General features: G+C 37.3%; 1 protein-coding gene across 1 annotated transcript in view; it reads right to left on the bottom strand.

Annotated features, from left to right (window-relative positions):
- Positions 1-16,453, bottom strand: part of FILIP1 (filamin A interacting protein 1) — a 176,053-nt gene extending 159,600 nt beyond the window's left edge. The window contains exon 1 of the mRNA XM_039245785.1: positions 16,370-16,453. The gene's annotated coding sequence lies outside the window, so the exon portion shown is untranslated. The remainder of the gene's footprint in view (positions 1-16,369) is intronic.
- Positions 16,454-23,407: the final 6,954 nt, after the last annotated feature.

Genomic DNA, 23,407 nt, shown 5'->3' with positions numbered 1-23,407 from the left:
GGTTCTCAAAAGAAGAAAAAGATGAGACAATAAGGAATAAGCCCAGGATAGCACAAAAAGTTGATTAGAAAGCCTGAAAGAGAAGGTCCTCATGTGAGGGAGAGGAAAAAATGCACACATATCAAGGCCTGAACCCATATGGAAAGGAAAGAAGAGAGCACAGAATTCCCATGATCACAGAGAGATAAACTGCAGCGGGGAGAGAAAGAGAAAGAGAGAGAGAGAGAGGAGGGGGCAGAGAGAGAAAGGGGGAGAGAGAGAGAGAGAGAAAGAGAGAGAGAGAATCTTAAGCAGGTTCCACCCCTAGTACAGAGCCCAACACGGGGCTCCATCTCTGAGATTGTGACCTGAGCCAAAATCAAGAGTAAGATGATTAACCAACTGAGCCAGCCACCCAAGATCCCCTAATAATTCATTGTTAAATTTCTTGGTCTAGCAATCACCAAAAAGAAGTTAGAAATAAACCACAGTTGTTGCTATTATTCACACTTAAATTCTAATTAACAGAATTGCATATGTAGGCATACCTCGAAGATACTGTAAGTTCCATTCCAGACCACTACAACAAAGTGATTATCATGTAACAAAGTAAGTCAAATGAATTCTTTGACTTCCCAATACATATAAAATTATGTTTATACTATATTGTAACCTATTAAGTGTGCAATAGCACTATCTTTAAAAAGTACGTATCTTTTGGGGTGCCTGGGTGGCTTAGTCAGTTGAGTGTCCGACTTTCGCTTAGGTCATGATCTCGCGGTTCGTGGGTTTGAGCCCCCTGTCGGGCTCACTCTGTGCTGACTTCCAGCTCAGAGCCTGGAGCCTGTTTCAGTCTGTGACTCCCTCTCTTTCTGACCCTCCCCTGCTTACGCTGTCTCTCTCTCTCTCTCTCTCCTAGAAATAAATAAAAACATAAAAAAAAAAGTACGTATCTTTTTTTCAGAAAGAGAGAGCATGCAAGCAGGGGAGAGGAGTAGAGGGAAAGAGAGAGAGAGAAAGAGAGAGAATCTCAAGTAGGCTCTACACTCATCATGGGGCCTGATTTGGGGCTCGATCCCACAACCTTGGGACCATGACCTGAGCCAAAATCAAGTCAGACGCTCAACTGACTAAGCCACTCAGGCACCCCAAAAAGTATATATCTTAATTTAAAATATTCTATTGCTAAAAAAAATTGCTAACCATCATCTGAGCTTTTAGTGAGCCATTATCCTTGATCAAAGATCACCATAACTGAAAATCAAAGTTTGAAATATTTTGAGAAGTACCAAAAAAGACGCAAGCACATGAAGTGAGCAGATGCTGATGGGAAAAAATAGTGCCAATAGATTTGTTTGACACAGCGTTAGCACAACCTTCAATTTGTAAAAACAAACAAACAAAAAGCCACATGATATCTGTGAAAAGCAATAAAGTGAGCAAAGCAAAGTACAATAAAATGTATGCCTATAATGTTGGTCTCACTCCTCTTTATCTGTGAGTACGAGAGAAGTAAAGGAAACTCTTTAGCTTAAGCCCAGTATGTGAAGAAGACCTGGACGGACAAGCAAAGTGCTAAGCACCACTGCTTATCTCAGCACATCTTGCAGGACCAAACAGCAAAAGATGATCCAGACAATCAGCTTGGTTTAGAATGTTTAGTGCCTGCCTTCATTCTGTGCAAACTTTCAGTAATGGGTTCTTCCAAAATATGGCTTCCCAGAAGAAAGAACAAGAATGCTAGCACACAAGGTCTTGGGTGACATTTCACTCACATCACTGCCTCCAACACATTTACAAAATGCCCCTGCTCTCAGACCAGTGGGAGCATAGTTTGAAGTATGTACCACCCTCACGAGACCCCTCTCAGGACACATGCACACCACACGCCACTCTGTAACTAGCCTTCCATCTCCTGGAATGACAGACACAATTGATGAGTAGTAAGTTGCTGATGTTCTGAAAAGCCCAACATTTGGAGGTGCCAAAGGCATGATGAGACAGAGAAATCCTGATCTCTTATACAACAGGTACTTAGGGAAATAATCCAAGACGGGTCATGTTCTAAATTCCAGAAAGATATGCTGCACAATACTGTGCCTCGTTTGTGAATTCATATACCTAAGATAATAAACTATATGATCTTGAGAAAGTCAAACTTTCTGGGTCTCAGCTTCCCTATCCCTCATAAAGCTTACTCTCTTGCCCCATTTCATTGACTTGCTCCTTGACCCCTACTCTCATGATCCAGTCATAAGGGTGTCCATTTCAGTTATCAGGTTAGGTTTTGGTAGTGTCATTACTCAGGAAGTACATTGCCATCAAAATGTACTTGACACTTCAATAATAGGCAAAATGGACAATGCAGGCTTGTTTCAACAACTCTAATGGAGCAAGGTCTCCCCTAGGAAGTCTTACCAAGCTGCTGAGGAAGAAGTTGCGGATTTTTTTTGGCCCTCTAGGTCTGCCAATAGTAGAAGTCAATAGACAATAGTAGAATAGAACAATGGTAGGAAAAGAAACAATGCACTCTCAAAAGCATCACATGTGTTTTGACTCTTCTATTTTTCAAAATGGAAGTGACCTTATTTTTCTTCTAAGGATTTTTACCACATATTGTCTAATTGCTTTTCAGAAAGCTTGCCTTAGTTGATTTTCCCACCAGCAGTATATAGTGTCCATTTCCTCACATTCTCACTATACTAGGTATTAGATTTTTTTAGAGTCTTTGTCAATGTGTTGGTTGAAATAATACTACTTTCCTTTAATTTGAATTTTTAATTATCAGTGAGGTTAGTTTTTCACACATTTATTATAAATTCTTTACCTATGTAATTTGCACATTTCTGTTGTATCTCTTTTGTTTTATTCATTTAATAGAGCTCTTTATATTAAGAATATTTGTCCTTGACTATTTTCGTTAAAAATATTTTTGTCTAGTTGCTGCTTGTATTGTAACTTGGCTCATGAGATAGGCTTTTTTCTATGTAAAAGTTTTCAGTTTTTATGGAGTCAAATATTTTAGTCTTGTTTTAATGCTTTCCTGTCTTGTTTAGGAAGATCTTCCACACTCTATCAATCTATTTATCTATTTTCAAGTATTTCAGGTTCATCTTTTCCACTTACATTTTCAGTGCATCTACTATATATTTTGGTATAAGGTATGGTATAGAGAATTAATTTCTTTTTTTCACCCAATTATTCCAACCTGCATTAATTGAAAAATCTGTATTTCCTTTTCTGATTTGAAATGGCTCTCCTTCCCAACACTAACTTCTTATATGGAGGTGTCTATTTTTCTGCACTTTCTATCATTTTCCCTTGATCTTCTCATCAGATATGAGCTGATTCTGACACCACTACCAAAGTGTTTTAATGAGTGTGGTTTCAAAATTTATTTTAATATGTGGTGAGGCAACCCTCCGAACTTGCACTTCAAAAATTTCCTGCCTGTTCACACAGATTTCTTGCTCCAGCAGCAGTTAAGCACTCAAAGTGAAGTTTGAACATAAGTAAGTATTCTTCAAAGTATACAAGCTTGTGAAAGTCCTAAAGCAAATAATTTTATAGGAAGTAGTCATCACTTCCTTTTAGATACATTAAGAGTGGTCACTGTTATGAAAGAGTGTGGATGGTAGTGAGGGTCAAAAATTTTCTAGCCCACAAGTTGCATATTTGGCTGGCTTGTTATGGGTACTCCAGATTTAAGTATAATGAAAATATATGTATAGAGTGCATCCTCTTTATCACATTATTCTTAAAAAACATGAAGATTATCATGTAAGCAGAAAGAATGTAATTTACGAGTTCCCCACCATTTGTAAAGCTATGTGGACTTGTTGCAACAAATGAGAATTCAAAACTTTTAAACACATTCATTTCTGCTGCATTCCCATAGATCTTGTGTGTCGGGCCCTATTTCAGCCTCAGCAGTTCCTCTTTCCCACAGCAAAGGTCACTTCATCTCACCTATGATCACTAAACCAATCACTGACTACCCAATACCAGGTGAGTGCTCTTACAATACCATTTACTCACTAGTCACATGGCATCAAAATTTCCACTGTTTTTACCTTCAGCACCAGTTAAAGATTAGACAGAATATTATATTCACTGTTGTATTCCAATGTCTAGCTCAGTGTCTGACACATATGAATCTAAAATATTTAGTGAATGGGTGAATGCTACATATTAAATGTGAAGCAGGAGGGAAAAAAATGTCCTAGCCTGGTACTCTCAGGTTTAGCATCATCTTAGTTATTCTGGCATTGCATTAGAATTACGGCATCTCACTCAGAATCTCTAGGACTACTGTGCCGCCAAAACTATCCTGTCCCTACATCTCACCCTCCTCCTCTCCTCCCTGGTCCTGCTCACAGGCTTACTTGAATGCTGACTCTACCTGTATTGGACACAGCCATGCTCTACCTGACTGCCAGGATACTTCATAACTTTATGGTAGACCTTCAGGTGCCCACTGCCAACTTGGACCACCCTTCATCATCTAACCCATGCCATTTTTGAATCCTGTGCTCCACCTGCTCCCAGTTCAGGACCAGTCCAGCCCCTCTTCTAGCTATATACATAGGCCTTGCCTGATTGAGCCCAAAGCATATTTTTCAAGATGAGCAGATGAGATTCAAGTGGATCTCACTCTATAATTAGTTGCTTTCACACAGCCCCAATCCTCTTAAATTCTCACACAAAACTAGTGTTAGTACTGTGGAAGTCCAACTCCTATGAAAGTGTCTGGGAACACATATTAAAGTAAGCCAGACATAAATCAAGTCATAGGATTTTAATCATGCATTCATACTATGTGGTAAAATAACAGCTCTGTTTTTTTCCTCCAATCTCTCTCTCAAAAGGACAAAATCCTTCACTTTCCGAGAAACCACAAGTCACTTTCATCTGGTTTTCTCCCTTGTCCTCTCCTCTATTTGAGCTCAGCATTTCACGTGTTCATTTTGGTGAGATTCCATCGTAATACATCACCAGGAACACATGTGTTCCACTGGGACTTTATTCCCTGGAAGATGTGAATGGTGATGTAAATAACAGCATCATTGGAATTTGGGGGAAGTGATGCAGGGAAGAAAGCTATGGTGAAATTGAGACAAAACCAAGCAACTATGATCAATATTTCCTTTTGGAGTAATGTGGGTAGTATTGATGCTGATAGGGAACTTCAATGGTATTCATCAGCTGGAGCTGTCAGCAGACACATTAATTAAATGGCAGCTGTTGCTTTACCACTTGTAGGGGAGTGGAGCAATCCCAACTCCAAAATAGATTTCTGAGAACATTTCCAGCTAATAAACCACAATAAGAGCATGGTTATGTTTTTTTTTTCATGAGCTTTTCAGTGCACGAGTGAAAAGATAAGTGGCAAATATTTACAATTAATCCGTATCAATAGTTGTCTTATACCACTATATTTATTTTTTTAAGTGAATATCTATGCCCAATGTGGGGCTCAAACTTACAGCCTCAAGGTCAAGAGTCACATGTTCTACCAACTGAGCCAGCCAAGTGCCTCATTATGCCACTATATTTAAAGTAAGAGTTTTAGTCTGTTATTGGAAATACATCTATATCCTGCTAATCATAGCTAGAGTACAGCTTCTATTCAGTTAGTTATGAGTCGGTTATTTTCTGATATTCTAATGGACATTTTAAATGTTTGTTGACTTTTAATTTGTATCATAACAAAAGCAATATGTGACCAAGAAGGTTAAGAGAATACTGAAAAGCAGACAGATGATCACCCATGGTCACTGATTGTTATTCCTATGTTTATAAAAAAACAATTATGTTAAATCCAATCAATGGAAACTTGTCAGTAATGTTTACTTTCTCAATCCCATTATATTTAATGGATTCAATTTAACAAACACTTATTGAGCACTTATTTTGTACAATGTGATTCTAAAAATCATCCCAAGTCATATCAGAATCTATTTATCATGTTTCTGTTTAAAATTTACAAGTAAATACTGATCAGAATAATAATAATCTCTGACTTTCTGTTTAGATTCTATTGCTTAGAATAATCTGTGTTACAGGATTTGCCATTGGTGATTTTCATCTTGGTAGGGTTCATTTAACCCGACAATGCTTATAGATTTTCCCCTACACGTGAAAAATCCTGCTCTTTAGAACTTCAGACTTACAGAATCAATCAGAAAATTAATTCTATACGTGCTGCCTAAAAATGAAGACTTCAAAAGGTCTAGTCAGTTCCATGGGACAGACCAGCTTGTTTCCAATGCACCTGCTGCCATAGAAGAAGTCAAGCAATTAATCCCTTCCTGTTGTTTCTGATATCATGAGAAGTTAATGGGTGGTATGTAAGTCCCAATAGGGGAATCCCAGGGAAAATAGTGAAGCCAGCCAAAGTCACAGGACTAGGGGAAAAGTCAAGGGTCTGAACAGGAGACTAGAGTCTGTGGTTAGAATTTCCACTGAAAGATAAAAAGAATATGTGCCCAAAAGTAAGGCAGAAGATATTATATCAGTCCACAAGGGCAAGAAAAGACAATATACAGAAACAAAGTCACTGGCAAAAGGGAGCGCCTTTGAACAGTCTCTAAGAGAATAAATTGTCTCCAATTGGCCCACTTATTGGGAAAATAGAGAAAGCAAGGACTCAATCTTTGGTCAAGCAGAAAGCCCAGTCAGTTATCAGAGCTCTAAGGTCAGCTACCACAAGACCCCTTGATGCTGAAACAGGGAAGCAGCTACCATTCAACACCTTACAGTCTCAGAGTTAGCTCCAGAACAGCAAAGCCATGAAGAGCTTAAGATGACAAACTGAGGAGTCCAATTGCTTGACTCAAATCCTAGATCTGCCACTTACTTGTTAGGAGACTATGGATAATTCCTTTAGCCTTTTTATCTGTAAAATGTAGAATATATGAGTATCCGCCTTGTGGGGTTGTAAGTGCCTAATATATACAAAGCACTCATTAAATACTAGCTACATTAGGGATGACTGGGTGCCTTAGTTAAGCATCTGACTTCAACTCAGGTCATGATCTCACAGTTCATGGGTTTGAGCCCTACAGTGGGCTCTATGCTGACAGCTTGGAGCCAGGAGCCTGCTTCAGATTCTGTGTCTCCCTCTCTCTCTGCCCCTCCCAGGCTCAAGTTCTGTCTCTCTCTCTCTCATAAAAAAAGCTAAAATATTAGCTACTTTATTGTTTATAATGATCACGTGATAAAAAGAGTAGTAGACTGGTACTCAGAGGAATTTGTAACTTCTGCTAAGGGACGTCTCTTCCTTCACCCTCAGTACTATCTTCTTTTAAATGATGAGGTTGTAACTAGATAACTGGTCCTCAACTCCAGATGCACATTAAAATCATATAAAATCTTCCAAAATAGATCAATACTTGAGAACCTTCTCGGGAGCTTGAATCAGAACCTCTGGGGTATAGCCCCAGACATTTGAATTTTTAGAGCATCCCTGGTGAACCTAATGCACAGAGCTTTGAGAACCACAAAACTAGATGATCTGATAATTCCAAGTGAGCTCAGAGCTCAGCTTCCTGCTGGGTATGATTGGCTTCAAGACCAAAGCTATATAATCATCAACAGTGTGAGATTCAGAGCCCCCATTCCTGCTTGAAATCAGACTAGGCACAGAAGTACCCAGAGAACTAGGAGCTCTTACAGAATGTTTTAGATAACTCTTGCATTAATATGATAAATTGTTAATATCTTCCATTTAAGAGGCTATATCAGTTTTGTTGCCAAGAGAAATATAGAATAACTGAATGAGAATAAAGAAAAATAAACTTCCAGAAGCCAGCAGTCAAGCCCTTTTTCTCTAATGAATATAACATTAATCCTCTCTTTCCTTTGATACTGTTACATCTTTTTACATAAAGACAAGAGATGACAAAAGGGAAGTTCTGAGTTTATTTGTTGTAAGGAAATCAGGAGAGATCACGTGAATGAAATAGAGGACCTGGATGAAATAGGTCACTACTTTTATTTTGGATTAAATAAACCTGTGCCACAGAGCAAAGAGTATATTTGCTTCAGGAAGATGTTTATCCCATCAAGTAAGCAGTAGTGGTATAAGTCCTGTGTATTGACCAATAATGAATGTTTATCTGTATGTTGGAGGGAGTAGGGCATCAAGGCGTGCTAATATGTTTTTGACAAGATACTGTTTACAATTCATAGAATACAATTTCTCAGAAGGTAGAGATTCATTCTGTTATGTGCTCACTTCACATGAAACATTTATGTTACTGGAATATTCAATCTCATCACCTGGGATATTGGATACATAGCGTATTTATGGACACTGGCATAAGAAAAAGCATAGCATTATCTGTTCCATCAAATTTTTATTAGAATTTCTCTCCTTTTACTTCAGACAATCCATGCCATACATATACATAGAAACTCAAAAATTTTAATTATATCCAAGTGATCACACATTTAGCATCATTAGTGGTTAACTCCTGGTTAATAACGATAAAAGAATTAAATCAAATATCCAATAAAATAGTTCACACTATTGCTCCATAGGAGCAAACCACTAGCTGAAGCATCAAATAATTTTCCTTAAACTATAGCAAGCTCTCTGGTTTTTTTCTGAGGGAATAACATGCTGCCAAATTGACAACACACTACCTAAACAGAGTTTTGGGGAAACTATGAGAGCTCTTATATAGAATGAAATGTTCTATCCCCTCCTTCCTTGCCTCTTCCAACCGAAATACACACACCACCAAAGACTTCTTCAAGGAAAACTGCTACCAACCCTTGGGATAAGTATTTTGTAGGACTCTCTCTTGAACACACTTAAACTGAATACTTACAACCAAGGCAGAGATCTGCAGAGCATTTCAAATGTTACTACAGAAGGTGGAGTTCTGAGCTGTCAACAGAGACAAGGAGACCAAAATCCCCATAGTATCAAAAGATCTGGCTACAATAGCAGCCTTAATACCTCATAAAAGCAAATGTTCCATGTCACCCTCTCCTAGGGAATCACACTGCCCCATCAATAACTGCAGAAGAATAGCTTCTGCACTCCAGTACCGAAGCCTGGCTCTTCCTGGGCTGCCCAACTCCAGGGGCCACAGAAGCCCTTCTGTTTCTACCTCTGGATCTGGGAGAAGAGTCCCCACTTGGCCCTGAATCTCTATGTTCTCTGCTGTTAGTGAATCTTTTCACACTGCAGGGGCACCTGACTCCCTGCAGTGTCTACATTCTACAACCTTCATTAAAACATCTCACAGTCACCTAGGTGGAGGTCTTCCTTGAACTAGTGCCTACATTACAAGAAAGTAGTTGAAAATATGGCTAGCTAAGTCAAATTGCCTAGGTTTGAATGTTCACCTTACCAATGGCATGTTTCTTACCATCTACCAGCCTCATCTTTCCAATCCATAAAACAGAGATAAAACTAATGTCCCACAAGATTGTTATGAGAAGTAAATAAAATCCTCCATGTGACATGCTTGGCACAATGCCTGGCACAGAATATCTCCAGTACATGCTATGTAGTATTGTCATCATTTGTATATACTAAATAATTATATATAGCTATATTATATAGATGATATGAATTTTACATGGCTATTATTATTATATAATGTATCATATCATTATATAAGAATTGGGATTCATGGGGCGCCTGGGTGGCTCAGTCAGTTGAACATCCGACTTTGGCTCAGGTCATGATCTCACGGTTCATGGGTTTGAGCCCCATGTAGGGCTCTGTGCTGACAGCTCAGAGGCTGGAGCCTGTCTTCAGATTCTGTGTTTCCCTCTTACTCCGACCCTCCTCTGCTCACGCTTTCTCTTTCTCTCTCTCTCTCTCTCTCAAAAATAAATAAAACATTAAAAAAAAATTTTTTTAAAGGAATTGGGATTCATATGCCCAGTCATTGGTAGGAACACCTGGTATGTTGGGCAATGATCTCTGAAATGAACAGCATACAGAAGGTGGGGATATGTAACCCAAAGTTGAGAAGCCCCTGAGGAGTGAATTCTACCAATGCAGCTGGCTTCCTTATGCACCAGAGCAAACAACAGCCTGTGATCAAAGCAGTTGGTTTGGTGATGTCCAAACCAGAAGATGATATCTATTAAGACAACATGTGAAAGTTAAGCTTATGTGTAAGGCCCCTCCCTCACCCAAATACCAGGCTGCTCAAGTATGTATCACTTACTAAACAGTTCTTGAAACACAAAGAGGCTTGAATATCTCCAGTGTCACATTTCAAGATTTACAGAATAATTAGGAAAAATGTGAGCTGGCGAAACTCTTCCTGGCTCACCCTGGCAAGCAGACCATCTTTGTTTTCCAGTAGTGTGTGTGTTGTCGTCACAGTAACTGTGAGGCTCCAAATGCAGGCCCAGGGCGTCATTTCCTCATGTACTTGGGCTGCCACACTGAAATAGCATTATGAACTCAGCAATGCCTCTTCCTTTCCTGTTGTGCTGTGGTACCTCAAAGAAGCAGGCTCTAAAGTGAATTACTTAAGACGTAAGTATATTAAAGAGATATAAAAAAATCCTTTTACCCTATTACCATATCACCTATGACTTCTGTATGTCTGTGTGTATATGTATGTGTGCGCCTAAAAACCTTACTTATTTTTTTTACAAAGATCTTTTAGATAAACAAGGCAAGTTGGCAGTAACTTGATTGTCCTGGTGATGTCAACAGTCTAGTTTTTAATCAAATTGTCTTTCAGCTTTAAATCTTCAGCAAATCATTTTTTAAAGAATGCATTTGGCCAACTCTGATGCATTCAGTTCATGGATTTCTTACACCTTTTCCTTACAAAGATAAGCAGCAGATAATTCATTTCTTCAGAGTAACTTGGGAAGATTGCAGTTACAATCAATTGTTGCAAAAGCAAAAAAAAAAAAAAAAGACTTTTTTCAAGTGTAGATATATAAGGCCTTTGGCCAGTCAGGTAACAATCATCATGTTCTTCTGTATTTCAGTAAAGAAAGTAGGTGACAGAATCTAAGCAAGAAAGCAAAAACAGAAAAATCCCTGAACCCTAAGGGCTCAATAAAAGTCAGATCACTTGAGATCAAGTCTGCATTTGCTTTAAAAATTTTTAGTCTGTCTTTCACAGACCTCAGAAACACATAAATCACCCAATATTATGCACATTGACACCATTTCCCAAAAAGGAAACGCAACACCAACCTTCCTTTGACTTTTCAGGGCTGCTATGGCTTAAAAAAGCCCTCAGGGACTGGGGTGCTGGTTAACGTCCTGTTACTTCATTTCTGCTGGGAGTTTCTCAAGTTCTGCAATCAGCTGGTTAGCGGCCAGATAGCGCTGACTGCTCAATTCACGTTTGATTTTCCTTATTCCAAGTTCTTCCATAACTCCTGCCTTGCCTTTGAAATCAAACTGCCTCAGCTATTGCCACAGGGAAAGTAGAATTCTGCCTGTACTCTTTCCCCTTCGCTGATTAACCAAAGAGTAGGACTGACCATTTAAGGGAAAAGAAGAACCTAACCCGATGTATTTTCCTGAGGTTCCTATATTTTTGCCCTCAAATCTTGATAATGTATTCTGTAAAGCCAGGAAAAGTTCCTATTTCTTTTCTTCCTTCTTTCTTTCTGTAGCAAGGTTTTCATTAAAGAATGACAATTCTAAAACTCAGTTTGCCTTATGTTTTCGAAACTTATCCTTTCAATTGGGAAAAATAAAGCAAATGGTCGGGTTGAAACCGTAACTACCCGACGTAAGGTTTGTTGGAGCTAAAGCTACTAAGAGACTTCTCTGTTTATAAGAGTGTTTCAAATATTTTTGTTAAATTAAATATACAGAATAGTAAGTACCGTATAATACACACGCACACATCTTTATGATATAAGGAGTTTTTTTGTTTGCCTTGGAATATACTTTCTTGTCATGTTTAAGAATGAATAGGATTAAGGACAATGAATAGCAAGAATTCATTTCCATTTGGTAAGGTTAAAGCTAGTGTGAGATGACCTTTTTTGGTCTTTTCATTTTTATCTGTTACTAGGTTAGTAAAACAAAACAAAACATCTAAGGGAAGAAATAAAGAGTGATAAATATAATAGTATATTTTCTATGGAGGAGGAAGTCTTCATTGCCATACATTACCCAGTGTCGTAGGCTATAAAAGAGGCACCCAAGCACTATGTATAAACATACTTTTATCTCCTAGTACAAATATAGAAACCATAGAAGAGTCCATGGGTGATCTTTTAGCCTTTTTAGTAATGATTCTATAAGACAGCAGACTGCTGAGAGATAAGGGAGGGTTTGAAACATAAATTCCATACTAAATTATTGGTTGGCGTTCAAACTATGTCTGCTTAGAGTACCCAGCAGCAAAGTATGTCCCAAACAAGATTCCAAATTTAAACAATACATTCTTCTGCCTTTCCTATGATCTATGAACTTGAGCTCACAGACTATCTGTATCTAAGAGTTTTGTGTGCAACAAAGATTAAAATAAACATATAACCACATTTAAGATGTGATAATAAAGCAATAATAGCTTAAATTCATTGAAAAGTCTACCAGGCAACTAACTTTTGTTAACTCATTTAATCTCCAAAACAACTCTATGAGAAAGATAGTATTATTATTCTCATTCTACAGATGAGGAAACTGAGGCACAGAGAGGTTATAGTGAGTGAAGATCTGAATCCAGGCCATTTGACTTGTCTGTGCTACTTGTCTTCCCTACCTCCTCCTTTATACCCATATCCTTTTTATATTTTCAACTCATGTTTAAGGAAACAAAATTTATTTTATTAGCTTACCTTTCTATTCCTACATATATATTTAAAATAATTAATGTATAAAGAAATTTGTTACAGTCTTTTATATATCCTATATCTAATAAGTTGTTACCAGTGTTCTCTTTGAAATCTTTCTGCTCAAATAGACCTCAACCTAAGCTTTCCACTCACTTCTCAAGCTACTGCTTTTCTAAAACCCACATGTATAGAGAAATAGCATGAAACAAATAAGTAAAAATATGGAGTAAGCAAGCTCTGTAGAATCTTATTTCTTAAAGCGCCTGTTTTATGAAGAAATGCTTATCTTCCAAAAAAGAAACACACAATCAGCATTAGTTTAGAATGTGTATTTTGCCACCACGTTATACTTCTAAAAAGTAAATTTAAAATATAACCATAGGAAAACCATTGCTAAATGAATATATTAAATATTTCACAAATTTCATTGGGAAAATCCTATAATGATTCTTGCTAAACACATGTAAAAGAGTAAATTTAACTCCCTCGGCTATCTGAAAATATAAAGAGAATGCCTTTCTTTTGGTGGGCACACAAAAAATTGCTTCAAAATCATAATTCATGTTTTATCTCATACAGTGCCTTACTTAGAGTCTTCATAAGTGATTAAAAATAAATCTGAAAAATGTCTCTATTTTTAAATATCTAGGGAAAAAAGAAAAAAGGATCACAAGATGATATTTAAATATTTTAATGTTCCAGGCCAGACTGTTATCCATGATGACCCACAAAATACCATGCTTTGAATGAACAGTACCACATTCATTGTAAATTGAATCTGGTAACAAAAGATGGTAAAAGTTATGAGTTATAGCATTTAGGTGGGTAGATGCATGCATAAGCATGTATACACACAATCTTTATATTTAGCTCTTTCTACTTTTTTCTCAAGAGGTATATCATCTCTACAATCAGGTACATGAGTGTAGTAAGAATTACTTGTAACTTCTCTGTGCATGTTAAAGCTATGAAGACCTGCCTTGAGAAATTTTTGAAATAAAAAGTATTAACTGCACTGTAAGTGGCTTTTCTTGATTTTATACTTATTTATACTTTGTCATGTACTCATCATCAGAAATCTAGAGCCAAAAAATGTTAATAGAACATCCACAGTGTGCATGGGAATAAAAAGTTCCAAAAACAAGCAATGCTTGGGACAATGCTTTGCACCTAATTGCTTCATTAAATTGTTCTGAACTTAAAGACGCAAACCATGTCTCAATGTTCCTTAATTGTAACGGAGCACCAAACTGTCTAAACTATAAAGGAATCACTTCTAAAAGGTATGGTCAGGGATTCATTGTGAAAGTAGAAGACACTGATCTGGGCTTTAAAGAGTGGACAAGGTATCTACAGGAAAAGGCAGGAAAGGTATTCCAAGCAGGGGGAATGAAACAGACAGAGGTGTAGCATTGAAATGTACACTGTGTATGTGTTTGGAGAATGGCCCCAAATCTGAAATATCTGAAGCAGAGGACACTTGTTGAGTAGTGGGAGGTGAAACTGGAAAAGTTAAGTACATGCCAGATGATGGAAGGTTTTCAAAATACCCAGTCTAGGTGTTTGGCAGCAACCAGGAGTCCCAGAAGATAACTGAAGAGTAGACAAACAAGTAGAGCAATGTTTTAGGAAAATTAACCCTGTGGTCATTGGCAAGGCGGTTTGGATGGCAAGGAGGAATGGTAGGGGGGCCAGGATTGTTACAATCCTTACTGAGATTAAAGAGAAGTAATCTCAGTAAAGAGAGTAAAGAGAAGAGGTCTTAGTGTGGTAGGAGATACAAGAATGGAATCTAACGTCTTGTAAGGCAAAAGGGAAAGGTAGTTTGCAAAATAACATAGAAATGTGAACTTGAGTGAACAGGAGAACAGAATTTGCAAAGTTCACGGAGGGTTTAATTGTTCATACTGGAGGGAAGCACATGGTCTAACCTGCGCTATTTTTTATTCTCACGAGTAAATTTACAGCCATGAAGACGATGATACTCAGAAATCAATTCATTGGGAAAAATAGATTTCACTCAGGGCCAAATGCTGTACTCAGTTATCTGCACACTGTACCACTGACTCCAAAAGAAATTACATGCCTAGAACTAATGGCAAAGTTTGGCTTTACACATACAACTGTAAGCCAACAATGTGACCCTTCCTAAGATAAAAACAAGAAAAATGTAAAGCATTTAGTTCTGACTTTTCAGAACTTTTTCAAGACGAAGATACTTCATCTCCACTAAAGCACCAGGAGTTTCATTCTCTGATACCAAGTTTACCAGAGTGCATTTTGCACTATCACTTGTATACATTCATTGTATATGATTAGCTTCATTTACTTCATAAACTAATCATGCAATCAGAAGTATGAAGCTTTGGACATTCTGAAATGTATATACTATTTCTTTTACCTGTACATTGAATATATAAGCTTTAATGATTTTTTCCTAAAATAGGAACACGTATTGAAAGAGTTGATACATCCTTATCTGTCAATAAGAAACATGTTCAAAACTGGTCTTGGGTAAATTCTTTGTTTAGGTTAACATTATAGACTCAAATAATTCCCTCTTAAAATGTGCATCTGTATCTTTTATATTACCCTTAGAATATTCATCCAAATCATCATGTTCACATAAAGGAACCAAATTTCTTATGTAAATCTAGCCCAGTTATAGACACTAGGTCTCAATAATTATATCCCAACATTCAGACATAACTTTTGTCAGAATCAGTGTGAAACTGATCACTCTAAGCACTTCTGATAAAATCACATAGCGACTCATGGAAGGGGAGACAATATACCAACAGATAAAAGGAGGATTTCCTTTACATGATAGTAAACCCACTCATATACACACATATACAACTTTAGGGTTTTTTTCTAAAAATTCAATTTCTATTTTAGGAACAATCTGTTTTATCTATACAAAAGCAATTACTCAGTTTATCATCTTCCAAATCACAAAATAACATTCTTCTGAACGGTTTGTTTTCAACAGCTGCAAAAGTAGTGATTTTACAGCAGCCATGTTTTGTGCCTAGTCAGAAGCATTTGGGGTGAGTGTAACGTAACCAGGTCAGAGCCAGCACAAGGTGTACCAGTGTAATCAGAGAATCAGGCAAAGGGAGAAGCAGATAGCAGGGCGTCTTAAGTACAGCAATACAAACACCATGCAGGACTTCCCTCTCATTTACCGTACAAGCTGCTCAGCTAGTTTCAGTAAATGAATGTTATTTTGCTCTTAGGGACAAGATCTCTTCCACTGTTTAGCCGTCTTAACTGCGAAAGGAGCTGTGAATTTGTCCTTTGCCGTATTTCTGTTACCTGCCAAAGAATGATAACTTGGCAGAAATATTGTGATGACTATTAAAACATCATAACAATCTTTGTGTTTATAAAGGAATTGGTATAATTCTGAGAGAGATGACAGTGCTGACTCTTTAAAAATAATTCACAATGATTATGATAATTCCTTAAATGTGTTATCACACAGTGGAAACAGTAAGAATCAAAAGACACTGACAACACAGAATCTGAGAGAAAATGCTTCTTGTAGAAGCAGAAATTTCTTAAGAGAGTAAATAGCTATTTATTTTGGTCTTACCTGACGGCAGCTTGTTTAACCAAGGGTATGTCCTTTATGGAGGTAGTTTATCCTTTGAAGAACCCAGTGGCTTGTCCCACAGCCCAAGAGAGACTGGAGTCCTGGAAAACTATCCAGCCCAAAAGAATACAGAGGAAAAAGCTTTTCCCACTTTCTTTCCTAGGACTAGCCAATAGCTGAAGTCATGCAGGAAACTGAGTAGAGAGAAGGGGAAAGAAAGCAGCTTCTTCTCCCTGAAATCCCGATCAGCAGAAATTGGAGGCTGTTGTATATCTCCCACCCAGACTTTTGTTTAAAAGTTTTTTCAACTGTTGCTAGGTGTTGTTGGGTTCTGAGATTAGATTTCTCGTCTTCTGCTCCCTTCACAACACTGTCGGAGCAATGACTTTGTTGAGGAGCTGAGCTCGCGCGTGCTATATTTAACCAGTGTTCTCAGCAAGTCAAGCCTGTCAACAGCTGAGAAGTTTGGAGCCGGCTTTACTCAGTTCCTCGGCAGCTGGGTTATCAGTGGATATAGCTCTGCTCACCCTGTAAAAGATTTCAGGGAAACCGGCAGACCCTTTTAAGGACTTCTGCTCATTACACAGAGGTAATTATTATTTGAAGCTCTTAAATACAAAATGTGGTTTGGGACTTTAAATATGAAGAAATAGCAGCAGTTGTCTTGAGCAAAGCAATTTTACCAATATGCAGTATTTTTCTCAATTAGGCATTCTCAGATAAATGTTCTTAAATTTAAAAAGCCTTTTAAAAGTGTATCACAATTGTTGGGAAAATTCACAGAAAGAAATCATACCAGAGAGTATTTTACATTGGTGTTTTACTTTCATAGCTAGATGACTTATCCTGTCATATCAGACTTGATCAGCTTAAATACCTGAATGTTATTAAAATAAGGTTAACATAAAGGAATGTCTGTAATTTACCATGTTTTTGAAAGGAGTAAAGTTAAGAAGGAAACTCTTAGCATTCTCACTCAGGTCATTCATTCAAAGTAAGAGAACGCTCCAGGAAAACCAGGACTTGAAACACCTCTAGCTGTTGACAGCCTTGTCTCATCATTAACCCTCCAGTCTCCAAAACCAGAGAGGGGTCACTTCTACCCTGCATTCCCACATGAAGAGTGTTTCAAGATATTTTATTTGCTTTACGTTACATCCTAAAATAGTATGAATCTGCCAAGATTAAGACTTACTTGGAAAAAAAAAAAGTGTGTTTAACTAGTTTTGGGGACTATCTTATTATATATGTAAGGGGAACTAAGAGAGATCCCTTTAGCCACAGATAAAGTAGGAAGGGACACACACACGCACACCATTATTTGTTAACACACTAGAGTACTGCCCTGACAAAAACCTCACCATCACTATTATAAAGGTTAACCCCTTTCTTGAGATCAATTTATCAGTCTTATGATACTCTTTTTTTTTTGACATGCAAATTGATATTAGACCAAGGAGACATGTAAAGGCATGGATTTAATATTTTGAGCATTGCAAATTTGTGAGAAGTGCCTAATGTGCTAGATAACCCTAATGTCTCTCTGGGAAAGGCTATACCACTTTGCACAGGAGGGGTGTGTGTGTGTGTGTGTGTGTGTGTGTGTGTGTCCTTTTTGAAGAAATGACCCTCACCTCCAAGGTTCACTGACGCCCACACATCTTAACCATTAGAAAACATCTCCCTTCTTCCCAACCCAGCCACCACACTAACAGTATTCATCCTTTCCTCTTAATTTACTTACTACTATTCACATATAAAATTGCATTTGTTCAGGGGCGCCTGGGTGGCTTAGTCGGTTAAGCGTCCGACTTTCGCTTACGTCATGATCTCGCGGTTCGTGGGTTCGAGCCCCGCGTTGGGCTCTGTGCAGACTGCCAGCTCAGAGCCTGGAGCCAATTTCAGGGTCTGTATCTCCCTCTCTCTCTGACCCTCCCCTGTTCACGCTGTCTCTCTCTATCCTAGAAGTAAATAAAAATATTAAAAATAAAATAAAAAAACATTTTAAAAAAATTGCATTTGTTCAGATTCTTAGTCTTTTTGGGTCTGGGCCAAACTTGATTTTTTAAGAAGACTTCAATTAAGATGGAAATGTTCTTATGTGAAATTAACTGACTCTTCTGGAACACTAATGGCTCCTTTAGACACAATCTATTCACAGTTCCTAAAAACTGGATTCTGATAGGAGACAGAAGTGTGTGACTGGGCTAAGACATAGTTTAGAATCACAAGGAAAGGTTTTTAAAAATTACAAAGGGTTGGGGTGTGGAGAGATCATTGTTTGGAAAATGTACGTACCCTATGCAACATATCCCACCAACCTGAGAACCATTACAGTAAAGAGGACTCCAGGAATGTATCATTTCACTCTTACTAAAAGTTCGCATTAGGAGCGCCTGGGTGGCTCAGTTGGTTAAGTGTCCAACTTCAGCTCAGGTCATAATCTCATGGTTCATGAGTTCCAAGCCCTGCATTGGGCTCTGTGCTGTCAGCTCAGAACCAGGAGCCTGCTTCAGACTCTGTGTCTCCCTCTCTTTCTGCCCTTCCCCTGCTTGCACTTTTTCTTGCTCTCTCAAAAATAAATAAACATTAATTTTTTTTTTTAAGTTCACCTTATAGGGGCACCTTGGTGGCTCAGTTGGTTAAGCGTCCAACTGAGGCTCAAGTCATGATCTCATGGTTCGTGGGTTCGAGCCCTGCATTGGGTTCTGTGCTAACAGCTAGCTCAGAGCCTGGAGGCTGCTTCAGATTCTGTATCTCCCCCTCTCTCTGACCCTCCCCTGCTCATGCTGCCTCTCTCTCTCCCTCTCTCAGAAATAAATAAAACATTTAAAAATTTTTAAAAATAAATAAATAAAGTTCACGTTATAGATGTCTCCAATCTAAATTGAAGCAGAGAAGCTTACAGCACAAGTCAGGATAACTGAGAGGAAATAGTCCACTTTACCTTTATGGGCTTAGATAATTCCATCATAAGCATGAGAGCTATTTCCTCTCTAACTATCCAGACAATTAGGGTTCTCAGTGGTTTTTTTTTTTTTCTTTAGTGAAAACCTAGTTCTCCCACCATTGTTTTCTATAACACTTGGATTAGAGGTCCATTATTACTATTAGATTATTTTAAACAATGTGATGACAAGCAACAGCATACAGAGTATTTTATATAATTAGATACTATTGCTACCTTCAAATTATGTTCTTTAATTATACTAGGCATACATGCTTGTTTAACTAAGTATTCCACAATGATCAGTTTCCCTCTCTATCTTACCCATGCACATGTGTGCACATACATACACATGCATTGTCTATCCTTCTTTATAAAGTGAATTCATTTTGAATGAATTCCTCCGGGAACAATTATTCAGACAAAAGAATTTCCTACATAATCCACAGAGGAAGTAGTGCCATTAAGAGCTATTAGAAATTTGTGTTTTGTATACAGTCAATAAGGAACTGATTTTTCAACACATTTTGTTAATATATTGCCATTCAGCTGCACCCTTTTCCCACAGTCTTAAGTGTGAGCATTCTAAAAACATTTGATAAACTTATAACTATAGCTGGATTTCCCAACTGAAGAATGATTCATTATGAAACTTTTTAATATGAAGATAGGTTAATAATATCAATGAGAAAAAAGCAAATTAATTAAGAGAGTTGACACATTATCTCTACATCCATTTCTAAAACCATTTCTACATACATCTACTTTACTGCATCGGTGCATTTAAAGAGGGACAGTGATTTTTTTTTTAGTAAAAAATTAATCAGTTTAGCATTTGATTCAAACTGAAGTTCAGGGGTAGGGAGTCATGAAGGGAGTTTCCAAACAAACATCTCTATTATTGTTTATTGCTTGGATATAAGACTTGAATATAAGATCCAGGTAGTAGAGAATATTTCCTGTTTGTTCCTTACTGAATACTCAAGCACCACAATAAATGTTTAATAAATAGGAATGATTGAAAGAATGGGTGCCTGGATGGCTCAGTCAGTTAAGTGTCCGACTTTGGCTCAGGTCATGATCTCACAGTTCATGGGTTCAAGCCCTGTGTCGGGCTCTGTGCTGACAGCTAGCTTAGAGCCTGGAGCCTGCTTCACATTCTGTGTTTCCCTCTCTCTCTGCCCCTACCCCACTCATGCTCAGTCTCCTTCTCACTCTCAAAAATAAATAAAAATTAAAAACATGTTTTAAAAAAGGAATTATTGAATGAGCAAATTAACATATGAAGATGAAGAAAACTTCAGAGCATGTTATCCAAAACTTAATGAAAAATGTCTCTAGGTTCTCTAGACACAGCTGGGTCACTATTACTGCATATAAAAGTTGTATAAATAAATTCATAGGTTGTAAATTAGTTCTTTTGAATTTTGTTAAAATTTCAAGGGAAAGTTAATAGATGTCAGGATAAAAATAAAAATGCTTATGTAACACTTACTATGTGCCAAGCACAGGTCTAAGAGCTTAACATATAATAAGCCAGTACTTCTCAGAATAACCTGACTAGACAGGCATCATTGTCCCCCATTTTACAGGCAAGAAAACTGAGGCATAGAGATATTAACTAACTTGATCAAGGTTACATACAAATAAGTACTAGACTCAGAATTTGACCTAGAGAGTCTGGTTCCAAATATTTGTGTTCCTAACCACATATTGTGTTCCTAACTGCCTCCTTACATTTAGTGGTCCGAGTATCCTGTTCTTGGCAATCAGTGAGAGTCAGAAGATACAGGCTTTGCTATACCTGAATAAATATGCTTCTGACCAAAAAAATGTATTTAAAATTCTACAGCTTTGAGGCAGATAGAAAAAAAATGGCATAACTACATGATCAGCATAGTAAAATGAAAGCTCATTGGAATTGAAGTCCTGTTGAATACCAGAGAAGAGAAAATTGGACTCAAAAGAAGATAATTGCTTTGAGAAAAAAAAAGCATCTATTTTTAAGCAGAGGATATGAGCTGTTCAGTATTCTCTCTAAAACAAACAATGCATGATGTTCTATGATGAATGAGTTCACTGCCTAATGATATTCTAAAATTACATTCTAAAAATATAATTTTGGCCTATGATTTGATAAGCAATTTTTAAATGTTTACGAGCTATGCATTCACAACCAAAACTTCTCAAAGATATAACCAACAACAAGAAAAAACATAGGACAATATGCAGTAGCAGTGGGGTGGCACCTGGGTGGCTCAGTTGATTGAGCATCCAGCTTCAGTTCAGATCACAATCTCATGGTTCATGAGTTCAAGCCCCACATCAAGCTCACTACTGTCAGTGCAGAACCCGCTTTGGATCCTCTGTCACCCTCTCTCTCCCCCTCCCCAACCTGCACTCTCTCAAAATGAATTTTTTTTTAAAAAAAGACAATATGGGAGATGGCAAGAGAAATCATCATACATTAACTAGTTCCTTGATATCAGAATGATATTGTGTTATACTTGCTGTAGTCAAGTTCTACAATTTAAAAATACTTGCATTTTCTATTAATATAGATATACTTGTATTTAGATATTACAAAACTTTAAGAGAAATTGTGCTACTGCTTTGTAATATCTACACATATTCATAATAAAATAACTACTTTGTCCTGTTCATTTAAAAACAAGTACTGTGTCACACCTACATTTATTCATACAACATTCAATTAAATCATTTATTTTCCCAACAGCTTCAGAGAAAAGAGAGACAAGACTAGGTTTTCAGTAAGTTTTAAGATTATATTTTTGCATTTTACATGAGCAAATGAAGCATTTAGATGCTTGTATTAGACATTAAAATCCTCACTTCCTATTTACGTGCTTGAAATTGGGTGAATGGACTTTAATTCTGAAACTTATAGGACCATATTCTGCAGACGCTTATAGATCACATGCATCCTACTTTACAACAGAGTCAGCTAACATTATCCTGAGTGTATTTCCTTCTTCCTTCCTATTCCAGAGTCATCTCCCACTCATGTTCCATGCTTTAATTCTTAGCTGTACTGGATGAATCTTGACAATTTTCTACAAGGGGATGGGGCATTTGCTCTTCAGAAAATAGACTCTGAATTAGGAAACCAATGATTGGGCAGAGAACCATGAGGAATAATGCACATTTCTCCACAGAGCTTATGGATCTGTATGTATACACTATATAGATAACTACAGCTCACTCTGCAAAACAGTCTGCCTTGAAAGCACAGTGGTTAAGACCTCTGACTCTGGAATCAGGCAAAGCTACTTTGAATTCAGACTCCATTACTTATTACCTGTGTCAACTTAGCAAATTACTTTATTCACCCAAGACTACCTCTTCTGTAAGAGTAATAAAAGAATTTCAGACTACTTATAATGGCCAAACACTAGAAACTTTTCTCTGAATCCTTCTGCAATTAAATGGGTACATTGTCATGTAGTCAGACAATGGCATGCTATACAGCAAGGAGGATGAACAATCTACAACTATATGTAACAATATGGATAAATCTCTCAAACAAAATGTCAAATGAAAAAAGCCAGGCCCAAAACAATACATTGTATGAGTGCATACACACCAGGTTCAAAAACAGGGAAAATAGATCTGTGGTGTTGGAAGTTAGAATAGCAGTTACCCTTGGGAGGTGGGGACACAACCAGCAACAGGCACAATGAAGGCTTCTATGGCATTGGTAACATTTCTATTTCTTGCTAGAATTTTTGTCTGTTGTAATTTAATAAACTTTTTGTGTTATAATTTAATAAAAATTTAAAATTAAAAATAATTTAAAATATATAATATCTAAGATTCTTTACCTGCTGAAATATTTACAGATGAAATAATGTAGTATCTTAGATTTACATGAAAATAATTCGGTGTGTGCTAGGAATTTACCCGAGGGATACAGAAATGCTGAGGCATAGGAGCACATGTACCCCAATGTTCATAGCAGCACTCTCCACAATAGCTAAAACATGGAAAGAGCCTAAGTGTCCATCAACAGATGAATGGATCAAGAAGATGTGGTTTATCTATACCATGGAATACTACATGGCAATGAGAAA

This window comes from Hyaena hyaena, unplaced genomic scaffold (assembly GCF_003009895.1).
Source record: "Hyaena hyaena isolate Hyena2069 unplaced genomic scaffold, ASM300989v1 scaffold_270, whole genome shotgun sequence".
NCBI lineage: Eukaryota > Metazoa > Chordata > Mammalia > Carnivora > Hyaenidae > Hyaena > Hyaena hyaena.
This window is presented reverse-complemented; position numbering and strand designations above follow the sequence as displayed.